General features: G+C 35.8%; 1 long non-coding RNA gene across 1 annotated transcript; it reads right to left on the reverse strand.

Annotated features, from left to right (window-relative positions):
* Positions 1-22,485: 22,485 nt before the first annotated feature.
* LOC131636957 (uncharacterized) lies at positions 22,486-23,785 on the reverse strand. Its single transcript, XR_009294234.1, has 3 exons — positions 23,521-23,785; positions 23,234-23,426; positions 22,486-22,743 (listed from the first exon to the last, which is right to left on the reverse strand). It is a non-coding gene; the product is annotated as an uncharacterized LOC131636957 (long non-coding RNA).
* Positions 23,786-25,175: the final 1,390 nt, after the last annotated feature.

Genomic DNA, 25,175 nt, shown 5'->3' on the forward strand with positions numbered 1-25,175 from the left:
GATTATAACATAAATTGTTTCGTTATTTTATTATATTTATATACTATTACGGTATTATGCTGGTATTTTCCTTTGTTTCAGGTATTATGTTTATGCAAGAAGCATTTGGCAAAAGAAGAAGAAATTCAAAAGAAATCGTATTAAAAAGGCAAAAGAATCAAGTTGGAGGTACTGTAGTGACGTGAGGTGCAAATAGGATGGACCAAGTGTAGAAGCCCAGCCCACGAAGGAGTTGAAGCTCCCACTATGAAGAAGTTGAGACGCCCGTCTTGGGACTCAATTGCATGAAGACGTCCGTCTCCAAAGTCCAAGGGCCACGTCATTAAAGGAGACATCTGTATCCCAAGTTCACCCACGTCCAAAGGCCACGTCACAAATGGAGACGCCCGTCGCCACCTCTCCATTATTTTCTCCACTTCTTTCTCACCAAAGACGCCTGCCTCCTATCCTTGAGGCCCAAATTGAGACCCACGTCTCAATGACCTATTCTCTTGGCACGATCAGTCAATTTAGTTGCTATATTTTAGGGAGTAAGGCCACGATTCAGGAAATGGAAGTTAGGAACCAAGCACTATATAATGAAGGGAATACTTCTGTGAAAAGGGATCGGACCATGCTTTGTCCCAGCCACAGTTTCTTTCGTCTAGTTTTCCTATTTTCAATTCCAGCATTACTTTTCCTGCATTAAAGCTTATTTCCATTTATTATACTTTTTCTCTTTTCATAGTTTTAGGCAGATATTTATTTTCTCACAATAGTTTCTACACCGGAAATTATTGTGTAATTTTTACTGGATCTAACCTTACGTTAGATCATAATATTTTATTTCCTTGTTTTTATTATTATTTTATCGAAGAATTTATCAAAGAACAATCCAATCGACTTGTGGTGGAGGTTCGTGTACTTGAAGATCTAAAGATTTATTCCAAATTTATATTATTTAGGTTTTTATTTACCGCATTTATTTCTTGTATGATTATAAATTGTGTTCAAATTAATATGCCTGAATTTATAAACCAAATCAATTATTGCATGCTTAACCCAACTAATATGTCTGGCTAATTTATTTAGATATCGGCATGTAAAGTAATTTAACCATAGGGATCCCAAATAAATTGGCTTAATTATGTTTTATTAAAAATCACCCATTTCTGGTTTTGTGTCTAATTTAATTTGCTAAAGTTCTAAAATCAACAGAGCGAGAGTTTGAGATTTTAGAACTGATAAAGGTTAAGATCAACAGAGCGAGAGTTTGAGATCTTTAACTGGATAGTAGACATAGCACATTAGTTTTAAGGATGGCTAAAGCGTATTAAAATTAATTATAATTTATTTATTTTCAAAAAGGGTTTTTAAACCCGACGCAGGATGGCGAGAGCGTACATTAGGGAATACTAGCATGATCCGACTCAACAGAGCGAGAGTTTGAGACTAGGAGATTTAATTAGTAACGTCTTCATGAAGCGAGCATTTTATTAAATATGTTGTTTTCAAAAAGCGTTTCTAAATCTGGTGGGATGGCGAGAGTGTACATTATGAGTTAGGATCGTAGTCTTAATCAATAGAGCGAGAGTTTGAGAGGAGGAATTTTAAATGACATAGTTAGTAAAGTTTTTTAATTTAATAAGAATCTGGCCAATGGAATTTCGGATCACCTAAGTTAGACGAACTACATACTAATATCCGCACATTTATATTTTACTTAGATTTAAGATTTTATTTTCCCCATTTATAAACAACCAAAATATCATTAGCCTTAGCTTTACATAGTAACTTTAGATAACGTTAGATCGATTTATAGTCCCTGTGGATTTGATATCTTTTAAAATTACATGACACGATTATGCACTTGCAGTTATCCCGACTAATAAACACGCAAAATCACGATCAAGTTTTTGGCGCAGTTGCCAGGGACTATTCAAATCGATATCGTAACTCGCTGTTACACCGTAGAGACTAAGGAATTTTTTTCTTTTCATTTACTACTATGTATCACCCAAACTTTTTCTACAACTCCCAACAACAGTATTTCGAGGGATACCAAGAATCCCATAAATCCGACCTTGAAATACTGTTGGAAAATTTCAATGCGTCACAAACCGATTCTCACCCTAATTACCTCCCCAATTATCAATCCCAACATTTTGAGGAGTCGCAATAATTTTATAATTCCAACCAAACCTATCCTCAACCGAGTTTCCTCTATGATCACCACAACCAATATTTTGAGGAGTCACCAGAATCCCATAAATTCGACCTCGAAATAATAATGGAAAATTTTAATGAAACATCTATGATGACAAGGCACTTTGTGGAAACACAAAATGCAACGCTAACCTACTTCGAGGAACCACAAGAATCCTATAATTCTAACCTCGAAGCATTAATAGAGGATTTTAATGCAACACAAACTTATCATCAACCAAATTTCCTCTACGATCACCACGCCCATCATTTTGAGGAGTCGCAAGATTATCATAAATCCAACCTCGAAATCTTAATGGAGGAATTTAATGAAGCACAAACTCTCTCTAGGCTATAATCTATGATCACGAAGCACTTTGAGGAAACGCAAAATGCAACGCTAGCTCCCTTTGAAGAATCGCAAGAATCCCATAATTTTAACTTCGAAACATCAATGGATGATTCCAACGAGACGCTAACTCACTCTAGATTAGAAGCCTTGATGGAGCATTTTGTAGAGACAAAAACCGTCCAAAACCAAGAGTTTATCAAACAAAGTCTTCAAAATAATGAAACCCTTAGGCAACTGACCACTATGGTTGATTCCCTCGCGACCCACAATATGACATTAGAGACTCAAATCTCCCAACTTGAACAAAACCTTCTAGGGCCATTCCTTGAGGAGCATATGGATGTTGAAACAACCATTAGTGAAAAACAAATTGAAATTCCTGAGGAGAGTGATTATGAGATTGAGGAAAGTAATAATGTAGTTGAGGAGAGTCCTAGTGAGAAAAGAGTGGAGATTGAGAAAAATCCACCAACACAAACTGAAAGGGAGGTTGTAGAAGAGGTAGAGAAGGAAGCACCTATAGTTGTTCCTCTTCCCTATACCCCATCGATTCCTCTCCCGCAAAGTTTTATGGAAGCTAAGATAGAATCCCGATCCAAAACATATGTGGAGGTATTGGAAAATATTCACACTAATGCACCCTTATTTGAAGTCTTGCATATAAAGAGAAATTTAGAGGACCATGAAACTAAGGAGATCATTAGTATCAAGAGGGTAAGGTTAACATTTGAGGTGGTGGATGAAATCACTAAACCCAAACTTGAAAAGCTGATGCTTATGATAGATCCAGAACCGCCACCACGATTTCAAAAGAATGAACCACCCCACAGAAGAAAGAAAAGAAAAGATGAGGGGTATGTGAGATGTCTTGATAAGTGGCCATGGGAAACGACGATTACTAAAAGTTCAACCGGGGAGTCATTCTCGAGCGAACCACCTTGAGTGCTTGCACTCTTAATCCATCGAGCTATCGACGTTAAACAAAGCGCTGCGTGGGAGGCAACCCACGAGCTTTCAATTTAATGTTTTCCTTTTATTTTTTGAAATTGCAGAAAGTAAAAATATGGCTCGCTTGTCACTTCTCGACCATATCTAGGCAAAAAATCTATAGACGGTCGTCTCAAAGATGAGCGGGTCTCCATGCACATTCCTACGAGTGTTGGTGCTGGTGGTGACACAATTGATGAGTATGATAGGAGAAGGTATTTCCTCAGGACGCGGAGTGGATTTGGTCGTGATGGAATGCCTGTAGCATCCATATTGGTTCTATTTTTTCTTCTCCACCTTTGATCAAAACATTGAGGACAATTTTTGGTTTAAGTGTGGGGGAGAAGTTTTACCGCTTTCATTTGTTGCTTCATTGTTTTCTAGTTATGTCTTTATACATGATTTTCTAGTGTTATCGAATTTCCCCAAAATCTGAAAATTTTAACCTCCAACTAAAATTTCAATTTTGACGCAATGCATACACACTCTAAAAGTATAGAAGTTGTTACAATTTAGGCATTGTTAGAAAGACTTGGAGATGTTTCAACAACATCGATACCGTCCTGACACCCTAAAACCCCTCATTATGTGATATCAATTTGGATGCCCATTATGTCGAGACCTTAGGCTCAAGTTTTCAAAGTAGCTCTTAAGTAGTTTATATTAGCAGTCGACACCATCCTAAGCACAAACTACGTAGGGATTCAATGAATACAAGTGAATGATCCTGTTTTTATTAAATAAATGATTTGATTGAAAAATAACCCTCTAAGTTAGGTGACCCTCACCCGGTCATTTAGCCCAACGGTTGTTACGCATATAAGGATTTAATAATTAGCACCCACTGTTGGTTGGCCTAGAGGTTACTGGTACTGGGCTTGGTAGGATGGATTACGGTCCGATCCCCCGCAACCGTGGTTGGGAAAAATGGGGCCGCACCACTTAAAAACCAGAACCCCGTGCTAAAGGAAAGGGATCATACTCGCTAACCAATTTCCCCTACTATGTGAGTGTACGGATAACGGGCTTAATGTGATTGCCCTTGAATGATAAGGAGCGAAAGAGAAACGAGGGATATAGGTTGAGTTATAATGGCATAATTCGAACTGGTTTGCATAAAGAGGGAGTCTCTGAAACATTGTGTCATTACTGTATCCTTGGTGTTGATATCTAGTACCTATCAATGTAACATTTGCCTAACACAAATATTATTAGGAGTCGTGTCATGCCCTTGTTTCGAATCGAGCTTAATTATTTCTCTTTACTGTGTTGGTTGATTGCTTGAGGACAAGCAATTGATTAAGTGTGGGGATGTTGATAACACGTAATTATATCGTATATTAGGCTCGATTATAACATAAATTGTTTCGTTATTTTATTATAATTATATACTATTACGGTATTATGCTGGTATTTTCCTTTGTTTTAGGTATTATGTTTATGCAAGATGCATTTGGCAAAAGAAGAAGAAGTCGAGAAGAAATCGTATTAAAAAGGCAAAAGAATCAAGTTGGAGGTACTGTAGTGAAGTGAGGTGCAAATAGGATGGACCAAGTGTGGAAGCCCAGCACACAAAGGAGCTGAAGCTCCCACCATGAAGAAGCTGAGACGCCCGTCTTGGGGCCCAATTTCATGGAGACGTCCGTCTCCAAAGTCCAAGGGCCATGTCATCAAAGGAGACGTCCGTCTCCCAAGTTCACCCACGTCCAAAGGTCGCGTCACAAATGGAGACGCCCGTCTCTACCTCTCCATTACTTTCTCCACTTCTATCTCACCAAAGACGCCTGTCTCCTATCCTTGAGGATCAAAATGAGACCCACGTCTCAATGACCTATTCTCTTGGCACGATTAGTCAATTTAGTTGCTATATTTTAAGGAGTAAGGCCACGATTTAGGAAATGGAAGTTAGGAACCAAGCACTATATAAAGAAGGGAAAACTTGTGTGAAAAGGGATTGGACCATGCTTTGTCCCAGCCACAGTTTCTTTTGTCTAGTTTTCCTATTTTCAATTCCAGCATTACTTTTCCTGCATTGAAGCTTATTTCCATTTATTATTCCTTTTCTCTTTTCATAGTTTTAGGCAGATATTTATTTTCTCACAATAGTTTCTACATCGGAAACTATTGTGTAATTTTAACTGGATCTAACCTTACGTTAGATCATAGTATTTTATTTCCTTGTTTTTATTATTATTTAATCGAAGAATTTATCGAAGAACAATCCAACCGACTTGTGGTGGAGGTTCGAGTACATGAAGATCTAAAGAATTGTTCCAGATTTATATTATTCAGGTTTTTATTTACCGCATTTATTTCTTGTATGATTATCAATTGAGTTCAAATTAATATGCCTGAATTTATAAACTCAATCTATTATTGCATGCTTAACCCAATTAATATGACTGGCTAATTTATTTAGATATCGACATGTAAAGTAATTTAACCATAGGGATCCAAAATAAATTGGCTTAATTATGTTTTATTAAAAATCACTCATTTCTGGTTTTGTGTCTAATTTAATTTGCTAAAGTTCTAAAATCAACAGAGCGAGAGTTTGAGATTTTAGAACTGATAAAGGTTAAGATCAACAGAGCGAGAGTTTGAGATCTTTAACTGGATAGTACACATAGCACATTGATTTTAAGGATGGCGAAAGCGTATAAAACTAATTAGAATTTATTTATTTTCAAAAAGTGTTTTTAAACCCGACGCGGGATGGCGAGAGCATACGTTAGGGAATACTAGCATGATCCGAGTCAACAGAGCGAGAGTTTGAGACTAGGAGATTTAAGTAGGTAACGTCTTCATGAAGCGAGCATTTTATTAAATATGTTGTTTTCAATACGCGTTTCTAAATCTGGTGGGATGGCAAAAGCGTACATTATGAGATAGGATCGTAGTTTTAATCAATAGAGCGAGAGTTTGAGAGGAGGACTTTTAAATGACATAGTTAGTAAAGGTTTTTAATTTAATAAGAATCTCTGGCCAATGGAATTTCGGATCACCTAAATTAGACGAACTACATACCGATATCCGCACAGTTATATTTTACTTAGATTTAAGATTTTATTTTCCCCATTTATAAACAACCCAAATATCATTAGCCTTAGCTTTACATAGTAACTTTAGATAACGGTAGATTGATTTATATTCCCTGTAGATTCGATATCTTTTAAAACTACACGACACGACTGTGCACTTGCAGTTATCCCGACTAATAGACAGGCAAAGTCGCGATCAAGTTTTTGGCGCCGTTGCCGGGGACTATTCAAGTCGATATCGTAACTCGCTGTTACACCGTAGAGGCTAAGGCATTATTTTTTTTCTTTTCATTTACTACTATGTATCACCCAAACTTTTTCTACAACTCCCAACAACAGTATTTCGAGGGATACCAAGAATCCCATAAATCCGACCTCGAAATACTGTTGGAAAATTTCAATGCGTCACAAACTCATTCTCACCCTAATTACCTCCCCAATTATCAATCCCAACATTTAGAGGAGTCGCAAGAATTTTATAATTCCAACCAAACCTATCCTCAACCGAATTTCGTCTACGATCACCATAACCAATATTTTAAGGATTCACCAGAATCCCATAAATCCGACATCGAAATAATAATGGAAAATTTTAATGAAACATCTATGATGACAAGACACTTTGTGGAAACACAAAATGCGACGCTAACCTACTTCGAGGAACCACAAGAATCCTATAATTCTAACCTCGAAGAATTAATGGAGGATTTTAATGCAACACAAACTTATCATCAACCAAATTTCCTCTACGATCACCACGCCCAACATTTTGAGGAGTCGCAAGATTATCATAAATCCAACCTCGAAATCTTAATGGAGGAATTTATTGAAGCACAAACTCTCTTTAGGCTAGAATCTATGATCACGAAGCACTTTGAGGAAACGCAAAATGCAACGCTAGCTCCCTTTGAAGAACCTCAAGAATCCCATAATTTTAACTTCGAAACATCAATGGAGGATTCCGAAGAGACACTAACTCACTCTAGATTAGAAGCCATGATGGAGCACTTTGTAGAGACAAAAACCGTCCAAAACCAAGAGTTTATCAAACAAAGTCTTCAAAACAATGAAACCCTTAGGCAGCTGACCACTATGGTTGATTCCCTCGCGACCCACAACATGACATTAGAGACTCAAATCTCCCAACTTGAACAAAACCTTTTAGGACCATTCCATGAGGAGCATGTGGATGTTGAAACAACCATTAGTGAAAAACAAATTTAAATTTCAGAGGAGAGTGATTATGAGATTGAGGAAAGTAATAATGTAGTTGAGGAGAGTCCTAGTGGGAAAAGAGTGGAGATTGAGAAAAATCCACCAACACAAACTGAAAGGGAGGTTGTAGAAGAGGTAGAGAAGGAAGCACCTATAGTTGTTCGTCTTCCCTATACCCCACCGATTCCTCTCCCGCAAAGTTTTATGGAAGCTAAGATAGAATCCCGATCCAAAACATATGTGGAGGTATTGGAAAATATTCACACTAATGCACCCTTGTTTGAAGTCTTGCATAAAAAGAGAAATTTAGAGGACCATGAAACTGAGGAGATCATTAGTGTCAAGAGGGTAAGGTTAACATTTGAGGTGGTGGATGAAATCACTAAACCCAAACTTGAAAAGTTGATGCTTAGGATAGATCCAGAACCGTCACCACGATATCAAAAAAATGAACCACCCCAAAAGAAGATAGAAAAGAAAAGGTGAGGGGTATGTGAGATGGCTTGCTAAGTGGCCATGGGAAACGATGATTACTAAAAGTTCAACTGAGGAGTCATTCTCGAGAGAACCACCTTGAGTGCTTGCACTCTTAATCCGTCGAGCTATCGACGTTAAACAAAGCGCTGCGTGGGAGGCAACCCACGAGCTTTCAATTTAATGTTTTCCTTTTATTTTTTGAATTTGCAGAAAATAAAAATATGGATCGCTTGTCACTTCTCGACCATATCTAGGAGAAAAATCTATAGACGATCGTCTCAAAGATGAGCGGGTCTCCACGCACATTCCTATGAGTTTTGCTGATCGTGGTGACACAATTGATGAGTATGATAGGAGAAGATATTTCCTTCGTACGCGGAGTGGCTTTGGTCGTGATGGAACGCATGTAGCATCCATATAGGTTCTGTCTTTTCTTCTCCACCTTTAATCAAAACATTGAGGATAATGTTTAGTTTAAGTGTGGGGGAGAAGCTTTACCGCTTTCATTTGTAGCTTTATTGTTTTCTAGTTATGTTGTCAAGTCTTTATACATGATTTTCTTTTGTTATCGAATTTCCCCAAAATTTTAAAATTTTAACCTCCAACAAAAATTTGAATTTTGATGCATGGCATACACACTCTGAAAGTATAAAGGTTGTCACACTTTAGGCATTGTTAGAAAGACTTGGAGATGTTTCAACAACATCGATACCGTCCTGACACCCTAAACCCCCTCATTATGTAATATCAATTTGGATGCCCATTATGTCGAGACCTTAGGCTCAAGTTTTCAAAGTTGCTCTTAAGTAGTTTATATTAGCAGTCGCCACTATCCTAAGCACAAACTACGTAGGGAGTCGATGAATATAAGTGAATGATCCAGATTTTAATAAATAAGTGATTTGATTGAAAAATAACCCTCTAAGTTAGGTGACCCTCACCCGGTCATTTAGCCCAACGGTTATTACGCATATAAGGATTTAATAATTAGCACCCACTGTTGGTTGGCCTAGAGGTCACTAGTATTAGGCTTGGTAGGGTGGATTACAGCCCGATCCCCCACAACCGCAATTGGGAAAAATGGGGTTGCACCACTTAAAAACCAGAACCCCGTGCTAAAGGAAAAGGATCATAGTCGCTAACCGATTTCCCCTACTATGTGAGTGTACGGATAACAGGCTTAATGTGATTGCGCTTGAATGAAAAGGAGCGAAAGAGAAACTAGGGATATAGGTTGAGTTATAATGGCATAATTCAAACTGGTTTGCATAAAGAAAAAGTTTCTGAAACATTGTGTCATTAATGTATCCTTGGTGTTGATATCTAGTACCTATCGATGTAACATTTGCCTAACACAAATATTATTAGGAGTCGTGTCATGCCCTTGTTTCGAATCGAGCTTAATTATTTCTCTTTACCGTGTTGGTTGATTGCTTGAGGACAAGCAACGGTTTAAGTGTGGGGATGTTGATAACACGTAATTAAATCATATATTAGGCTCGATTATAACATAAATTGTTTCGTTATTTTATTATAATTATATACTATTACGGTATTATGCTGGGATTTTCCTTTGTTTCAGGTATTATGTTTATGCAAGAAGCATTTGGCAAAAGAAGAAGAAACCGAGAAGAAATCGTATTAAGAAGGCAAAAGAATCAAGTTGGTGGTACTGTAGTGAAGTGAGGTGCAAGTAGGATGGACCAAGTGTGGAAGCCTAGCCCATGAAGGAGCTGAAGATCCCACTATGAAGAAGATGAGACGCCTGTCTTGGGACCCAATTGCATGGAGACGTCCGTCTCCAAAGTCCAAGGGTCACGTCATCAAAGGAGACGTTCGTCTCCCAAGTTCACCCACGTCCAAAGGCCATGTCACAAATGGAGACGCCCGTCTCTACCTCTCCATTATTTTCTCCACTTCTTTCTCCCCAAAGACGTCCGTCTCCTATCCTTAAGGCCCAAATTGAGACCCACGTCTCAATGACCTATTCTCTTGGCACGATCAGTCAATTTAGTTGCTATATTTTAGGGAGTAAGGCCACGATTCAGGAAATGGAAGTTAGGAACCAAGCACTATATAAAGAAGAGAATACTTGTGTGAAAAGGGATTGGACCATGCTTTGTCCCAGCCACATTTTCTTTTGTCTAGTTTTCCTATTTTCAATTCCAGCATTACTTTTCCTGCATTGAAGCTTATTTCCATTTATTATTCCTTTTCTCTTTTCATAGTTTTAGGCAGATATTTATTTTCTCACAATAGTTTCTACACCGGAAACTATTGTGTAATTTTTACTGGATCTAACCTTACGATAGATCATAGTATTTTATTTCCTTGTTTTTATTATTATTTAATCGAAGAATTTAGCGAAGAACAATCCAACCGACTTGTGGTGGAGGTTCGAGTACTTGAAGATCTAAAGATTTATTCCAGATTTATATTATTTAGGTTTTTATTTACCGCATTTATTTCTTGTATGATTATAAATTGTGTTCAAATTAATATGCCTGAATTTTTAAACAGAATCTATTATTGCATGCTTAACCCAATTAATATGTCTGTCTAATTTATTTAGATATCGGCATGTAAAGTAATTTAACCATAGGGATCCGAAATAAATTGGCTTAATTATGTTTTATTAAAAATCACTCATTTCTGGTTTTGTGTCTAATTTAATTTGCTTAAGTTCTAAAATCAACAGAGCGAGAGTTTGATATTTTAGAACTGATAAAGGTTAAGATCAACAGAGCGAGAGTTTGAGATCTTTAACTGGATAGTAGACATAGCACATTAGTTTTAAGGATGGCGAAAGCGTATTAAAATTGATTAGAATTTATTTATTTTCAAAAAGTGTTTTTAAACCCGACGCGGGATGGCGAGAGCGTACGTTAGGGAATACTAGCATAATCCGAGTCAACAGAGCGAGAGTTTGAGACTAGGAGATTTAAGTAGGTAACGTCTTCATGAAGCGAGCATTTTATTAAATATGTTGTTTTCAAAAAGCGTTTCTAAATCTGGTGGGATGGCGAGAGCGTACATTATGAGTTAGGATCGTAGTCTTAATCAATAGAGCTAGAGTTTGAGAGGAGGACTTTTAAATGACATAGTTAGTAAAGGTTTTTAATTTAATAAGAATCTGGCCAATGGAATTTTGGATCACCTAAGTTAGACGAACTACACACCGATATCCGCACATTTATATTTTACTTAGATTTAAGATTTTATTTTCCACATTTATAAACAACCCAAATATCATAAGCCTTAGCGTTACATAGTAACTTTAGATAACGGTAGATCGATTTATAGTCCCTGTGGATTCGATATCTTTTAAAACTACACAACCTGACTGTGCACTTGCAGTTATCCCGACTAATAGACACGCAAAGTCACGATCATTTGGTGATGATGATGGTGAGTTATGATGAGACAATGTTGTTCATCTGATCGGTGATGTTTGAAGTATGTTATATGTGTGCATTCCTTCATAAATCATTTTGGTGGCTGAATCCAGGTGATGTGTTGGATCAGTGGAAAGCATAATTCCCATTGTGTGGAGTTTGTCCGGTAGGGCCGTATCTTGGTGATGTTTTGGATTGGTCAGATGGGTTAATCCCATTTTGGTACCACATGCATAGTGTTAGTACATTACATATGCATATTGTTATAACGTGATTGGAAGGGTTCCAGTGTTATATTTGGTGATATAACTGTTGTTGTTGATGAATACCTCTCCAAGAATCTGAATATATTGCAGTTGAATGAATAATAAACTTATGATATGTTATTGTTTATGAGCTAATAACACTTGTTAATTGTGAATGAGACTCACCCTTACTATTGACATTTTTCAGATTGAGGAGTAACGGCTCTTGATTTGGTAAGGATAGCTTATACGCTAGCTTGTTAGTTCGCGTCGGTGTCATGCTCTGATTTGTAACACTGGGGAACGCTAGACTTAGAGTTTAATTATTATACTCTATTTTGTTGGTTTTTGGATTATGTTTTATTGGTTTATGTATTGGTGATGTTTATGCTTTTCCGTTCGAAATAATTCCGCTGTGTTGAACATGAGTTTTGATATTTTTGTGATGCGTTCCTAATGAAGCATGACAAATGACTTATGATTTGGTTTATTTTTTAAATCATGTCACCCTTGTTCCATGTTTACTCTGAACATTATTATAATTGTCGCGGGGGTTTAGAAGGATGTTACACTTCTCATCGTGGCTGAAGTTTTTGAAGAATTAGCTTTCCCTCCAACTCTCACATATTAAACAGTGAGGACACTATTTATGTTAATGTGGGGGTAGGACTTAGAAATTTAATTCTTTCTAATTTTAGGATTTCCCGATTTCTAGCTTCGTTTCATTAATTTTGTTTTCTAGACTAGAATTTTCAAATTTTCAATTGGTATTGGTTCATTTTGGCATTTTTAATTTGACTTTGCTTTGACTTTGGAGCATGATCTGCTACGTTAGCAGAGAATTTACATTAATGCATCATTCAATATAGTTAATTTGCTCATGTTTGTTTACTACTATGCAATGTCAATTTACGTTTAATTATATGAACATGCGCCTATCTATAATTTACTGAAGGCATTATAGCCTACAGATACAAATTTGCAAAAGTCTACTATTAAATATACTGAGGAACCATGCCTATAGAAAAATTTGGATTTTAGTATTGTGCCCCTCGGCATAAGTACCTGTTATGCCCGGAATAGGAATGTTATATGTCGTCCGGCATGTTGCTTGTTGCGACCGTAACGAAGTTTTCACTCTATTACGCTTTTGGTTTTAAACCAGAAACGTTTTCCCCCTTATCTCTTCCAATGTTTCTTTTCCTCTTTTCATACCCCAAAATTTGCCCATGATATTTCAATGTATTCTGATTCACATGCTCAAGGCTATACCAGAAGTAAGCACAATCACTAGTCTCCTAAACAACAACCCCCAACTAGGGTTTTGATCTCCTCAAGGAGAAATCAACTTCTGATATCTCAAGTGGACTCCATGACCTCTCATATGATTCAAGGAACCTCTATGCCAAGTTTCAAGCCCTGATTCCCAATATTACTCAATCAATAGCTCAGATAGTCAACAATCGACTAGTTTGTCCTAAAAGTCAATTGTGGTCAAAGTACAGTCAAAATTCCTGATTTTTGGTCAACATCCTTATTTTGAGGTATAATTAATTATTTGATCAAGGATTGATCATGATTCATCAAGGAAAGCTCATAAATCAATAAAACCTGTAGTTTCTAAATTAGGATTTTCTAGGAGAAAGTCAACTGAACTTTGACCAGCCATAACTTTCACATGGAACATCAGAAATTTCCCAACCAACGCCTATTTTGAAGGAAATTGAATTCTCTACAACTTTGTCTCTCTAGAGCCAAGGCAAAATATTTTTCATTTGAGAGATAGGAGCCAAAACATTATAGGTCCTTTTGAAAGTCAACAAAATGTCCTTTTTCTCAAAGAATGGTGCATGAACATGGTAAACTCAATTGAGATGAAACCAAAACGAGGTTTTAGAGGACATCTTGAGCTTTCTAAAATGGTCAAGAACACCTTCATAGGGTTAAAATTGAGAGAGATACCCATGGTCGAAGTTGAGCAATTTTCAAGAAATGCATGGAAACCTAATTGGCCAATTTTGGAATTTTAAACTAATGGGCCTATACTTTTTAAACTATCACCTGGTTATAAGTTTGCAAGAGGCCCATTAACCAATTATCCTTTAATTTTAGTTTTATTTTATTTTTATTTGAATTAAATCAATTAAATTCAAGTAAAATCAAATGAAATTAGAATTAAATGATAAAATATTGAGAGATTAAGTTTTCAATATTTGTTTCAATCTAATATCACCTATGGGGACCTTAAAATAATCTCATGACATGCTATGGTTTTTATTTCCTTTATTTTTAAATTTATTCATATAAATTCATGATTAAATCAAATAAAATCATTCAAAATTGTGGGATTAATTTTTAAGATCCTAATTGATTCATGAAGCTCAAGAAAACGTTGGAGGAAAAGATTGGAATGAGTTTGAGTCAAAATTAGTAAGATTTTGTGCATATAAAATCAAATATTTTCTCAATATTCTTCTCATCAATTACATTGCTTTTTCTCCAAGTTTATAAACCCTAATATCACTATTATAAGTAGGGCAGTATTTTCAGTATCAAGGGGACGAAAAAATTGGAAGAAAATCTAGGGTTCCAATTCACAAAAAATCTCACAAGAGGTGTGGCATCATATCACGATTTGCAGCCACTTCTAGGGCAAGATTCTCGTTCCATTCAATTCACAAGGTGTTAAAGGAAGAGATGTGGGCTTTTGTTTCGAAGCTTTAATGGAAGAATGGCCGAACACCATTGTTAGGGCAAGAGAAAATGCCTTCGTCGGGTTCATGGTTGCGCAACTTTCTTTACCAAACAAAGAACATATTCATGACCAGGGGGTAAAATTAAGTAGATGTGGCCGTTTAGTTTCTTAGTTTGACGTTGTTTCATTAAGTTCATGTGTTGCAGGAATCAGCTACGAACATGGCATGAATAAACCGTAGCTAATTAGCAGCCAATTCGTAGCTAAAAATTTTGCAGGTTTAAATGAAGAAGATGATGGCAAGGCATGGAACGTGTGACGATGTGGTTTGTTGGTCAAAACTCCATATTCTCTCCCCACACGCTAGTAGCTGGTAAAATGTTCAAAGCACTCTCCCTATTTTCTATTGGCTGCACGTGACAACAATGGGCCCCAGTTCTGGTTATTTTGACTTTTTCAAATTAACATATTAGTTTTTGTATTTGTTTCTTTTCGCGTGATTTATTATCAACGAATCAACACGGCACAAGCGGCGAAGGATATACGCCCATCAGCCAAAGACGCCAGGTTCTTCTAATTTTTTTATATAACTAGTTTTTATTCCTTTTTCCTTAAAAAAAATACAAAACCTCTTTTAATTAAAACCAAATTTTTTTTCTTTTAACAATAAAAACCAATTTAAAATCCTTTTTACAAAAACAACAAAAAAAAACTTTTTCTTTTCTTTTAATAACAACTAAAAAACAATTAGTTTAGTTTTTTAATTTAGATTAATAATTTAATTTAGGTTTATACCATAATTTTAATTTAGGGTTTTAATTTAAATTAATTAACTTAGTGTTAGATTTAATCAATAATTTAATTTTAGGCTAATTAGTTTAATTTTTAGGTTTATAATGTTTAACCTCGATTTTATTTTTAGGCTTGTTAAAATTAACCATTAATCATAATTTTAGGTTTTCTCTTAACCTGTAAGATTTAAGATTTATCACCATGAGCACCACAAATTGTTTTTAAACATTGAATTTCTTCAAACGCAATTCTCTTCTCACCCCATACTCTGTGATTGTCGCATGTGCCTTTATTTTAACTCTGCCTTATTATTTATAATTTTGGATTTTTATTATTCGCATTATTATTGCTTGCTATTATTTATAAATTATGTATCTGCCCCAAAGCCTTGTAAAAAGCTTTCTACCTTTCTGCCTTTATTTTCTGTTACCCTCAGGGTTTTATTGTAATAATAATTAGGCTTATTTTTCTGCCTTTAATTTTCCCGCATACATGTGTTCATTGTAATAGCGTAGGACATTTAATTTTGTTTATTCTTTTTTGTTGTGGTTAGTAATCCTAGGGAGTGCAAGCCTGAATTGAAATAGAATAACTAATTACAAGATAAAATAACTGAATTTAACCACGTGATTGTGCCACACACACACTTTTAAGGTAACCCTTCTTGGTGCCTTGTTGCCTATTGCCTTTATTTGTAAAAAATAGTCAAGTCCCTCGATTCCGAGGATACCTAAAGCAAAGGTTGCCTTAATCATTGAAATCGTCATATGAGATCTAGTCCCTCGAAGTTGCCGCAGTAAAACATGATGATTGTCCCAATTGCTAAGGTATCCTCGCCTGTTGCCTAAAAAAGATTAATGACTATTATATCCTTCCCTAAAGACTACCTGCCCTCTTTATGGTTGGGACAGTCTTATGGCGAATGATAATTCCGATGACCCTTTTCAAATCCAACGAAAGGACTACCTGCCCTCTTATGGTATGGATAGCCTTTTCAAACTGAAAAGCTAAAAGAACAATTTTTCTAACTTAGGGTAATTGCTACTAATTGCTTACTCTAAATTCAAAATATTTTCCCACTCTTTTTCTTAAAATCAAATTCAAAAAGACTACGCTTATTTACAAGCTAAAGTCTTTATTCAAATATATTTTCCAAAAACACACGACACTTTAAACATTTCAAACAATTCCAAAGTGAGATAAGCAATTAAGAGCCCATGGATAACCATGGTTACAAAGGGTACCTTAAACCTTCCCTTTGTATAACCTACCCCCCGAACTCAAAATCTTTTAAAAGGTCTTTTCCTGTTCTTTTAGCCTTTCTATATATTGGATAAAATAAAAGCTGGTGGCGACTCTTGCTATCCGCAACATTTCAAAAAAGTCAGTTCTCCCACCGTATTACACCCCTTCAATACCCATTAACACCATTCAATACGCATTACCACCTTTAAATCCTCCATTCAAATTTCCTTTAATCCCCATTATTATCCACTACCTCCACTATAATTTTCCCCCTCTATAAACCCCACGTAAACCCTCTCCAATCAACCACCACGTCTATTCCCTCACCCAATATTCAAAACTCTTCCTCTTTGTGCTACCCCGTGGCTAACGTGAATGAAAAATAAGGTGAACCTGACCTTGCCAGCATCATTTTCAGAAACGGTAATGATGGGTACCAAAGAGAGTAATACCTCAAATTTTTTAAACGTGAAGTCATAGCCATGAGGTATCCTGATGAAGAATGTTTGAGGAAGTTAGGTCTTCTACAAGGAATCCAATGGCTGCTCCGACTCTCTGGCCTTATGTTCGCATGCACCCAGAACTACCCCACCTACCAAAAGCTGACACTGGAGTTTTTGAGTTCATACTCATATGAAACTCTGGGAGACGAGGGTCTATATCTTACCGGCATCGCTAAGTTCCGCATGTTTAATACTGAATATGCTCTGACGCAAGAACAACTCATCGAAATGCTGGAGTTCTCTCGCAAAGAAGCGGCAAACTCGGTTGAAATGGTGCACTATAGGATCCTTCCTGAAATAGAATGGTCAGTTACGTTATTTGACATGTGGGGACTAATTACCATTGTGGAGACTACTAGCTAGGACGAGCTTCTTGCTTCTCATATTCATAACCCCATTATCCGGTATTTCTTCAAAATCCTCTCAAATACAATTTTTGGAAGATTCAACAATAACAAGGTAAATTCAAAAGAATTGTACTTCCAGCATTGTATTCTCTCCATGAACACTAAGATCAATGCTAGCTCCTTCCTCCTGCACCACATTGAGACACTTTGCACAAGAGGAACTCAACCATTCTTAATTGGAGGTCTTGTCACTACCATAGCACACGGCTTGAATCTGGAGGCATGACTCGAGAATCCACAAGTGTTACCCCCCTGTTTATGGATTTGGATAACTGCCGTTTCACTCGCCTAGTTAAGAATAGAAGGGATGGCAGGTACAATCTGATGGTGAGAAATAAAGAGCTACCAAGTGTTATTTTTCCAAGCATCGCTCTCACCAATGTAACAAACATCCAAAGGTTCCTTTATGATCTGAATGTTCATCAACCTAGCCTAGCTGCACAATTAAACCAACCTCCTCTGGTGGTTGATGAAATGGAGTAAGGTGAACCAGAACATGATCAACAACAACCATTCACTCAAGATCCTCTTTATGTAGCAAGCTCATCCTCGAGACGCCAAAGAAGAGGTGTAACTGATGAAGATATCTATGACGCCCTTATGCAATAAGGCGAGGCAATTTCGCAACAAGGCGTCAGAATGCTGGAGATGCAAACACAACAAACTGCAATGATGCAAATTATGCAGCAAATGTAGCAACAACAGCAAGAATACGGCGAGAGGAACAAAAGGCAAATGGCTAGCTTGATTGAAGAGATGGGTAACCTTAGTGTTCGAATAGAGGACTTCCACCATATTTTTCACAATGTGGGTGTGCCTGGATATGAAGGACGTGGCAGAGCGTGAGGCAGAGCACGAGGACAAGGACGAGAGTAGAGCACCTGCTGCCTTTTCTTTCTTTTCTCACCTTATTTCTAAACATTAAGGACAATGTTAGATTTAAGTGTGGGGGAGGAAACTTTATCGTTTTTTATTTTTATTACTTTTAAAGTAGATTTAAATTTCACTAATTTCCTTTGTTATTTTCCTTCAATAAAAATTCATGTACTTTTAAGTCCTTGTATGCAAATTTTCGTTTATTATTGGAATTCCCCCGCTTTCTTTAAATTTTGGAGCCATAACGAAAAAAATTTGGTCAACGCATGAACCGGCACACTAGAATTACTTGTTGGTTGCCAAACTTTAAAATATACTAGAAATTTGAGCAAAATTAAACAAAGTCTTTACAGTCTTGACACTTTAGGACTCCCAATTATGCAAGACCGATTTGAGTACCTATTATACCAAAAACCTCGAACTTTAGCTTTAAATTAACCCCGAGTAGTTTATTTAGCAGTCGGCACCGTCTAAAGAACAAACTACGTAGGGAACCGATGAATATAAGTGAATGATCCCGAATAATTGAAAATGTTATATGCCTTATCATTGAAGCTACTAAATAAAGCACCGACTAAGTTAGGTGACCCTCACCCGGCCATTTAATCCAAAGGATGCATATCTTGCAAAATATAACGAGAAACTTGTTCCTGGTTGGTTCAGAAGTATCTGGTACTGAACTTGGTTGGGCGGACTATGGGTCAATCCCCCATAACATGCAATTAAGGTAAAAAGAGGTTACCGCAAATACGTGCCAGAACCCCATGCTTATATGGATCATAGTCACTAACCGGTAACTCTACTATGTGCGTGTAAAGATAAAGGGATTAATGTGATTACGCTCAAATGCAAACGGGTGAAATTTAGTCAAAAGAACAAGGTTAAATCTATAGTGGCATGATTCAGAATGGTTTGCATGAGTGGAGTTGTCTAGTGTTTTTACCGTATCTTTTATGTGAAATTGAGTTTTATTCGTTCTAACAAAATTATGATACAACAACAGGCGATTTGATTTTGTGTCAATTGCGTTTAATCTATGCTTTACAGATTGTCATATTGATTTATTTTCTTGAGGACAAGAAAAGGCTCAAGTGTAGGGGAGTTTGATAACACGAAATCGTATCGCATTTCGGGCTTGTCATACCCCAACTTTTGACCCTAAGATCAGACATCATTTGCATCTCAATCATTAATCAAGAGCTTCACCTGAAAGCTTTGTTTTTGGTGTGATACCCACTTCATCTCTGCGGGGAACCATCAAGCACCAATGTTTGTTTAACTTGTATATATGTTATAATAACCAAAATATAAAAAATATTTCTTTGTTCCTTTTGTAGGTTTGTGTTTTGTAGGTACCAAACCAAGGCGTCCATTAAACGGGGCATTTTCAACATTTCTCCCAGGTGAAATCGATTTCCCTCCTGGGTAAATCAATTTCCCTATTGCCTTTTTCACCAAGATAACATTTTGGACAGAGGTAAATCGATTTCCCTCCTGGGTAAATCAATTTCCCTACTATATTTTGCGCCAGATTCTCCTTTTGGACAAGAGGAAATCGATTTCCCTCCTGGGTAAATCGATTTCATGCAGCAAGTTGGGAAAAAATGAAGAATTCTCAAGCTTAGTCATCTTTGGTACCATTTTGGTAGAATATTATTGATCTCATAATTTCATACCTCATCATGATTAAATCCTATCATACACCCTCATTTGATGACATGTGCACCATTTGATTATTAGCACCAATTTCATTTACTTAGTCCATTTTTATTTCCCACCAATTTCCACCTCATTACCATAATTCCCTTCATTAATCTCACTTTAATCCCATTACTTACCAATTAAATTCAAACTAATCTTCAAGGAACAATTACCAATTTGCCACTACCCTCACTTCTAATTCTATAAATAGAGGCCTCCTCTTCATTTCACAAGCTTTTGAGAGTCAAAATAACTCTTGCATTTTTTCTTCCCATCCTTTCCCAAACCACTCAACGCTCTTCTTCTATAAAAAGTTAGTGATATTCACATTGAATCTCACTAATCTTTGAGCTAAACCTCCATTCAAACACTTTTTCTTCATCCATCCTTTGTAGATCAAGTTCTGTTGGTGTTTGTTCTTGAAGAAGTTGATTTCAATTTGGTAAATCTCTAGATCCATTTCCATTCTTCAATATGTGATCCTTTGTTGATTATGTGTGCTACATCTATGGTGTTATTTTGGTTATATTTAATGGTGATTTGATGGTATTTCCGTGCATAATTGTGTCCAAGATCACAGGGTGTTTGGTTTTATGTTTAAACAAGTTTTTCTCCTTTAGAAGCTGATTTTCTGAAAATTGCATAGGGGAAATCGATTTCCCTCAGACTGAAATTGATTTCCTGCTGTTGATGTATGCAGATTTTTGAAAACTGTAGCAGTGAAATCGATTTCCCTCCTGATGAATTCGATTTCACGCTGACAAAATGTTGTTTTTTTCCACTTTAAACTTGTTTTTGGTTCTAACTCTTCTCCTACTCCATTCTTTTGATAACTTCTTTGAATTACAAGTTTAGAAGTCTAATTCATCTTCAAAGTCAATGGACTTAGGGCGTTGATGGAATGAAAATCCTAATCCGCAATATTAAGTGATTGAACTTGAAGATGGAAGGAATCTTTAATGTGATTCCATCTTTTTCTTCTCTTTATTTTGGTCGATGAAAATCTTTAATATCATTGGAATTCTTTTGAATTATTTTTCGTGCGATATTGCTTTCGGAGAACGAACTACATATCGTTTTCTAGCATGCATTAGCACTCAAATTGTTGACTGGCCTCGTTGTAGGGTGACTTATATATAAGTTACTTGGAGATCTGCTTAACATAGCGCAACATTGTCCCTAAATCGAAAAAAAAGATCAAATATGGCAGAGATTGGATGCAGTTGGTTTAATTTTATCAAATATCGCGTAGTCGCTTTGATTTTATCAAACTTTTGATGAACTTTCATTGAATTTAAACCCGAGATCATCATTCATTCACCATTGATATTCATTTACTAACTACTAACGATTAACAATTGACTTTAATTTCCGCTCATTATTATATTTTTCTTTATATTTTTCTTTATATTTTTGCTTTATGCTTTTATTTTCTTATTTATCATTCATCATGTTTATGTATCCGTTATTTTCCTTTTGTCCATTTGGACGTTGTCATACCCCAATTTTTGACCCACACATTTCATTCCACTAAGTCATTTGCATATCATTCATTCACTCACTAAGGCATGAGTTCAAATAATAGACTTTTGTACAAAATTAAGGTTTCTGCATGGTTTAAGCTGGGTATGTCGATTGAGCTCGATTCAAGTGTTGTTTCTAGTGGAGCATGGAAGAGAATTAGGGTTTGAATTCTCCTTAACTGCTTGGCAAGATGCGGTGCATCATTCATCTTGTGTGACTTAAAGGGCAAGGCATTACGAATTGGAAGATATTAAGGTTTCATTAGTATGACGATGAATTTGAAATATTCAAAATTTATCAAGATATTTTATTCAAGCAATTCAAGAGATGGACAAAAAGTTTGGTTGATCTTCAAATGTGATTTCCATGAAAAGAGTCAAGAAGGTTTTCAAAGAAGAATTGAAGATGATTTCAAAGTCATTACAAATTGTTTGGTTTACACACCATACCAAATGCTACAAAACACCGAGTTTGAAGGTCATGCCACTTAGTTGTATGTCAAGATTATGGTTATGGTGTTGAAGTTAAGATGAACCCTAATTGTATTTGATGTTTACTTGGAAGAGAAGATAGTGCATAAGATCATGAAATTTTGGTTGACTTAGGTCCTTGTTCTTTATTTGATTGGGACGTTCCACTTTCCTTGGAAGTCATTTATTCAATGACTTGGACCTAAACACCTCTTTTAAGGTTAGGGCTTCATTCATCAGGACTTTGATTCAATCATCCATTCAAGAATCATTTGGTTATGTTCATTGGTTTCGGGTGAAGTTGTGTTTCTTTGCATTGAGAATGCAAGATTAAGTGCCAAGTTTGCAAAAGAATAGCGAATGTTTGATTCAAGAATTCAAAGGACGAAATTCATAAGGATGTTTCTTTAGTGTTGGAAGTGAATTTACTAGAGAATTTCTTTAAATTACAGAGAATATTTATCTTTCAAATGCAAAGTCCTAAAAGCCTAAACCAAAAACTACAAGTTACATAAATTTGATTCCAATCATTATTTTTTTATATAGCTTTTGTGATAGTCTTCGAGTATTCTTCGATTGTCAAACTTCTAACCAACGCTTTCAACATCCTTGCATCACCTTCCATGAAATAGCCCTTGAAACAAAAGACAAGAAACCATAAGATCAAAGCAACATGGCCTAAATAATTGTCCATAAACTTTGCAACAATATAGAATTATGCAGGCCCACTAGTAGTTGGTTCAAAACAACAAAATCAACCCAAATTCAAAAAGAAAAGAGGAGGGAAATTTCAAGACATTAGCATATGAGAAAAATCAGAAAGTAGTAGGAAAATAGCAAAACACAAGCTGCCACACAAAAGTATACTGCATATTTTCCAGATTTGTTTCCAAACCTAAACAACATCCATTCAACCCTAGAATTATTTCCAAACCTAAGCACTATATATATCCAACCACTGTTTCATTGAAAAGAAAAAAAGATTCGGCAGCCATCACAAAACTCAGGAAAAAAAAACCCTTCACTCACCTCACTAAAGACTCTCCATTGAAACTCCATACAGATTTAAAAGAAGAAGTATTTCAGTCAACTACATAAAACTAGGAAGAAGGTATAAAGCTTACCTGAAAAACTTTACTGCTTCCCTAATATAAAATATGTAACTTCGTTTAGTCCTTATGCTGTTGATTTTTGTTTCTTTCTGATGCCCTGCTTAAGCATTTGCTTTAACCACCGATGAAAGCTTATAGAGACGCTAGCTTCAAGCCAGAACTCCATAACGTCGAGGTTTCGGTTTTTGTCCGTATTTCGATTTTCCTGCACAAGCCATAAATAAGTTATTATCAATAGTTTTTCTCTTCGAAATTCCATAGCGTAAATCATATTAACATACATTCGATTTTACACTTACCAATTGAAATCCACGGATGACCCGAACACAATCGTGAAAGCGCTCATACGCTAAATTTCACCGGATTGTTATGGAGACTGGATTTTGGTAGAGCAGAATGCTTGTTGTTCTTCAAAATTCTCTTCAAAATTCTCTTCAAAATTCTCTTCAAAATTTCATGGTGATTCTTCTTCTTTGTTGAAGACCGAAGCATAATGCAACTCGCGTGTGCTTCGATTTCTGATAATATCGAATGTTTGCAGCTTGGGGTTCGGGTTGGGATATCTGTGATCTCTTCTTGGTTGTTTTTTTTTTGCTATTTATTTCTTCTATTTCCATGGTCCTTGTGTCAATTCTGAATAGGTCCCTTGGCCCATATACATCTTCCTTGTTTAGTTTTTTTATTTAATAATTTTGTTGTTATTGAAAAATGATAAAACAAAAAAATCACAAAAATATATTTAATTTTTCTTTCTTATTTATCAAATTAAAGAGACAAAAAAAAATATTATGTCTTTAGATGTACGTTAGAAATTTCTTTCAAAAAACATTTCGAATGATCAAAAAATATTTTCTTTAAGTTCCTTATCTCTTATATATAATCTTGCTAGAATTGTTGTACAATTTGTTTGTCATATTCTCGTATGCTTGATCTTGTGTTTGATTATTATTTTTCTCTCGCCATTCACTTTTGACTTTATTCCTTTCTAATTAAGATGAAATGCATATGCGATAATATCAATCAGTTTTAATATAACTTCAAACACTTAATCAACATCAAGTTTCTTTCTCGTTACACTTTATACTCAAACATGTCATAATAAAAATCTTGGTCAACACCAAGCGTCTTCTTAAAAAAATGCTCCTTCCTCACTTTCAAAATTCCAAAGTTTTCTTTAAAAATAATCAAATCGAATTCGATCTATAATGGATGAATCAAGAGGGGTTTGTACGTACTTGTACAAGTTGCTCTAAAGCATTTAGGCCATGGCCGTTAAGCTTTTGTTTGAATGCTTTGATTCCATTAAAGATCCTTAAAATTTGATTTGTCTCACCTTTCTCTACAAAACGTTTTTTAATCAAATCGAATATAGTTTATAATGGATGAATCAAGAGGGGTTTGTACGTACTTGTACAAGTTGCTCTAAAGCATTCAGGCGATGGCCGTTAAGCTTTTGTTTGAATGCTTAGATTCCATTAAAAAACCCTAAAATTCGTTTTGTCCGATCTTTCAACAAAACATAAAAATTAAATAATTTCAACTCATTAGAACTTTCCTTTTTCATAAACAAATATTGGTCAATACCAAACTCTTTTTTTTTCTCTTTTCCAACTTGTTTTTATATATAAAAGAATATTCTAATAAATCGAATTGAGTTTCGGTCTATAATGGATGAATCAAGAGGGGTTTGTACGTACTTGTACAAGTTGCTCTAAAGCATTTGGGCGATGGTCGTTAAGCCTTTGTTTGAATGCTTAGACTCCATTGGGGACTCATACAAACTCGATTTGCCTCTTTAGAAAAAAAACACTCTAAAAAGAAACAATTTCAACTCATCAAATAATTCCTTTCATTCGCCCAAGTGCGAATCTCTTGCATAACAAATCTTGGTCAATACCAAGTTCCTTTTTCCAATCAAAACGAGTTTAGTCTGCAATGGTTGAATTTAGAAGGG

Source organism: Vicia villosa, unplaced genomic scaffold, assembly GCF_029867415.1.
Source record: "Vicia villosa cultivar HV-30 ecotype Madison, WI unplaced genomic scaffold, Vvil1.0 ctg.001871F_1_1, whole genome shotgun sequence".
NCBI lineage: Eukaryota > Viridiplantae > Streptophyta > Magnoliopsida > Fabales > Fabaceae > Vicia > Vicia villosa.